Genomic DNA, 4947 nt, shown 5'->3' on the forward strand with positions numbered 1-4947 from the left:
TTAACTATGATTTAACTGAAAGATGTTGTAATTTAATGTTAGAATTTGTTAAATATATGTCACGAAGTTTATAAATATTAAATAACACACTAAACGTCACTCATTGTAGATTCGAGAGCAGTCAGTTAATTGGCAGAAAAGTGTTAATAATTGCGCCCAACGCCATTCTACACAACGAACTTCTGCTAAACATCGAAAATGAACTAAACGAAACTCTATTAAGTGAAATGAAAAGTCTTCGCAAACATTGAGCGAAGGGCCCTCGGGAAGGGACGAAGGGCCAATAATGAACCCAAGGGGCTTATGCCACTCGAGCCCCTTTGGCTTTGCTAGCCTAACATATGTCAAGCGTATTCCAAAACGACCAGTTTATAAAAACCCCTTCATCCCCTCCCCGCACCGACAACTCGAGCCCGCCAGGGGCGCGGCGACACTTTCGCAGGGGTCAAGTCAAATTGAATGGCCCCTAATTGCTTTCTTTTGCCGCAATAAAAAGGAAACGGTGCAAGGAAATATAGTTTTTATGTACAATAGATATAAGAATGTTGTCGAGTGTGTTTCATAATTTGGTGTTGGAGTTATTTGTTAAACAGTGCGGTATTCTGGTAATCTCTTGCTTTAGTTAATAAAGGGTACGTTTATCATCTATGGGAAAGTGCGACACTGCGCCGCCCTGCGCCGCCGCCGGCACTAGCGCGCGAACTCAACCATCCATTAATTAATACTTAGCGGCCGTGGAGCAAGGTGAAGGGATTACTGTGAGAGAGCCATCTGAAAGGATTATTGGTTAAATTGAAAGTTTAAGTGAATTAAATTTTAATTGCAGCAGCTGCGGAGAAAAATAATAATTGAACACACGGATAATAATAAATGTCATCAGTTGAAAGCGCGAATTTTACACACAGATAAAGTTTACATTTTACTTATTACTTTTTGGAATTAAATTAGTTCAGTAGAGCGGTACAGTGACCAGTTCTCATAGTTTCCCAGTCGTCTGGAGAAAGGCAACTCACCGCACTAATTAGAGACAAATGTTCTCCGGGACTTGACGGACATATCCATTACTAACCCTTTAGCGCCCTCTTCTTTCTCTTGTAATACTGTTTCCAACAACAAAACTTACGACTCTAATTTGTGACTGATCGTTTCTAAATGTCTAATGTTGATTAACTCCTGGACCCGCTGCTTACTTTCAGTATCAACTGAACAGTTCCACTCTTTAGTAAAAACAGTGGCAATACTTAACTTAACAGTTAGACTGTTTAGGAATATATAATATAGCTCCAACAATATTTAGCAGGTATACTGCCAGTATTATCATTATCTTGTTATTGAAACTGATAAGAAAAATATTTTTTCTTGTATAAAAGGTTAGCATTACTTAACTTGGAATATTGTTTAGTAGAGAGTTTTGTCGTTAAAAAGTTAGACAGAGATATCATATCTAGTTGGTAACTAGATCGCCTGCAGTGCAATTTGTAGATGTATTAGAGTGGCTCGTTCAATTAATATCAATCCGTGCCGCGGCGGCGCTCGTGTCGCAGGTGAGAGCGGCAATTGGCGGCAATTAGCGCGTCCGGCCGCGCCGCAGCCTGCGACATAGCCTCCCACACTACCTGCACTCTACACCTTTGGTAAAACTGCACACATGAAATTTTTTGTCAATTTTATGACACACAAACTGCAAAGAAACATCCATCCATCCAAACTTTCACTTTTATAATATTGTTAGATGATGTAGTCCAGAGTAGTAACCCTTAGGAAATTTCGAGAAAAAAATAACGCAAAGTATAATTATCACAATTTTCAAATAATTACGTGCAAAGTAATTTATTTGCACAATAAATTACAGTTGTTAAAAAACTACGAACATAAAAGCATTAATAAGCTCGTATAAGTAACACGTACTTGAATCGCGTATGGGGGCTTATTTAAATGGCCCGTACGTTTACAAGGCAATTACTGCGCAGTACAATGCCGCACAGCACGCTCTGAGAACATCAATTATATCTCTAAAAGCATCTTATCTGATCCCAGTTACAATTCACTACACATTAGAGTCTCTTTACAAAATCAGTCACATAAACACATTTTCAAACCCATTGTACTTTGCACCAGATTTCCTGAACCACGCGAGAGAAGTAAAAGTTTAAGCTGTTAGTTCATTTTATAATGGTTACAATTGACCGTTATTAATTGATCCGTGCGACATTAGCGAGTAGTTTAGTTGATAGTTACACGTTATTTGGTAGTTTGTTGATGCGTGTCCCGGTGAAAGAAATCACTTGAAGGCATGGGGCCCGGGCCGGGGCCCGAGCATACTCGCTACAATACAAACTCAATGTGAATTAGATGTTAATCAATGTTACTATAACTATTACTGAGTAGTCAGGGTTGTCACAAGCGACCAGGGGTGCTGTTGCTGTTTTTCTATTATATCTTAAAACGAATTCTAATTTACTAGAATAAATAAGAGTAAGATTAGTTTAATTTAAAAATAGCTGTTTTAATTATATCTATAGTACATTTAGATAATCATGCTAATATTTTAAATGCGAAAGTTTAGATGGATGAATGTTTTTTAGAGTTTGTAGCCTAAACTGCTGAACAGATTTCGATTAAATTTGGTATAGATGTAGAGGATAGTCTGGAAGAACACATGACAATTTTTAATTTCACGCAGACGTACACACGGACAAAAGCTAGTTATTTATAAATTAAAGAGAGTGTCAAAATTGTACCAAATATTAACTTTCCAAAAAGTACAAAGTATATAGTTAAAAATGTTGCCATTTGAAGTGTCGTGGTTTTTTTATTACATTTGACATACAAGATAATGCAGTATATTACACATTTGTCACATATGAGCTCTTAAAGCGAAGCTCATGTAATAAATTCGCGCTGCTATATATCTCGGTAATAAAACGTGTTATTACCAGAACAAATAAAACATGGCAACCCCTCACTCACTCGTCACGGCGACAAATGCGCTAATAAACGCTTTTGTAGCTCATAGCGTTAAACACCCTTATGTCTACAGATTTGAAACTCTACTCTAGCGTTTTTGAAATAGAGTTGAATTCTGTCTATTTCGTAAACCGTAGGTACAGCATTTATTTTCCGAAAACGAATTTATATGGGCTTTGTTTTTCTATTGAACCATTATTTGATATCGCGCTATTTATTGAACTATGTATAGAGTTGGCAGAGCATATGATTTCTATATTCCACTTGAAGCCTATTATGAAATGTGTAGAAAAGTACCTATTGTATTACGATAGCCACGAAGTACTGCTTCATTTTTTTATGCTTTTGAAATTATTATAAACTAAAAAGTAATGTAAAATACTATTTTTTTCGTATTCTGTATTCGGCTTATCTCCAGACTAACTATCTTTATATTCTATTAGAGCGGACGAACACCTTTGATTGAATTATCGCACAACCGTTGTACGATTGTCAATTGTTTTGTACCCAATTTAACTGTTTAGTGTACAACTAAAATTTTAGTAGTATGCGTCTCAATATAAGCTCATAGAAATTAAAGCGAGACTGAACAGTTGTGCGATAGTTTAGTCAAAAGTGCGCGCTTTTATTGTGCACTCGACAAGTTGAACTGTATCTCGGCAGAGCAAAAACAATACCGCAAATGGCTTTAGTCATTACTAACGTTTTTGTCTATCTTCATAAGGAAGCGAGTTCAAATTTCGACTTGCGGCCGTTTTTCCTCCACGTAGAACTAAATAAACTATAATAAACAATGTACGTTTATGTTCTTTTTAAGGCAATTACACAAGAAAGGTATATAGAAAACGAATTAATCGCTTTCTATTATGATTACTCTATGTGTACTTAATAACTATGCATTAATAATAATAATAGTAACTTGGTGTAGACAATTTGCCAGCTCGTAGGTTTATCGTTGTAATTAGGTAACGCGCTCATCGGCTAACGAGCTAATTGCCGAGAGCACAGCGTTAACGACCAGCCTGTCGCCTCTCATATGTAGTCTGTAGCCTGTCGCCTGTCGCTTGTCGCCTGTCGTCCGCTATCCACTTACTTACCAATTAATTATTATTTTCTACATCACATCCCAGAGAATGAGTAGAGCAAAAAAAATACAAGTTCTTGATGATTGACTCGATAGAGATCACGTTGACGAAATTAACGAAATTTATTTATAGTGTACTAGCTGTTGCTCTCGACTTCGGCCGCGTTAAATTAAAAAGTTTTGGATTTGTTACTCGCTGATAAATTATCTTCCTAATGGTGATAGAATTTTTAAAATCGGCCCAACTGTTTTTGAGTTATTTCAATACAAAAATGCAAATATTTCCTCTTTATAATATTAGTACAGATTAAAGATTGTTTAAGTGTCATTAACAAACAGAACGTAAATCTTAAAACTGCTTTTCTTCCTGGATTGTGAACTCTTGGTAACACGCCTCTCCGGTCTTTTTTCTATTTGTAATATACTCGTAGGCATAACATCTGTCATTTTTCAATGTGTGAATTAAAAATTAATATTAACAAGCACATCCATAAACTTTATACGAGGAAGCGTGTCGCGATGTTCGCAGACTGCTATAAGTGAGTTAGCTCGCTTCGTCCTCGCACGCTTGCAAACACCTCCATATATAAATAATTGAATCAAATTAATTTTATAATAAAGTGCTATAAACGTTTAAACCATGTTTTTACTTCCTTACTTAGATAAATTGATTAAAACGATCCTAGCAGTGTCCGGTTTTCAAGTATTCGATATTTCTTATAATGCATTTCGCAAATTGTGAGCAATTTGTTCATGTCGATAATGCGATAGTCGTCATTGTTTCCTCGCTGAAAAAAATGTCTCGATCCGTTCCGGGATATTGTTATTTCTGTATTCCTGCCCTCAAATGACATCATGTGCTCGTAAGACGCGTGAGAGAGGCCGCGTGCTCGCCC

At 36.5% G+C, this 4947-nt stretch overlaps 1 protein-coding gene across 1 annotated transcript in view; it reads left to right on the forward strand.

Moving 5' to 3' along the window:
- The window catches only part of LOC106103211 (retinal homeobox protein Rx1-like), a 25293-nt gene that overhangs the window by 7842 nt on the left and 12504 nt on the right, over positions 1-4947 (forward strand). The gene's annotated exons all lie outside the window — the stretch shown is intronic.

This window comes from Papilio polytes, unplaced genomic scaffold, assembly GCF_000836215.1.
Source record: "Papilio polytes unplaced genomic scaffold, Ppol_1.0 DF823835.1, whole genome shotgun sequence".
Lineage (NCBI taxonomy): Eukaryota > Metazoa > Arthropoda > Insecta > Lepidoptera > Papilionidae > Papilio > Papilio polytes.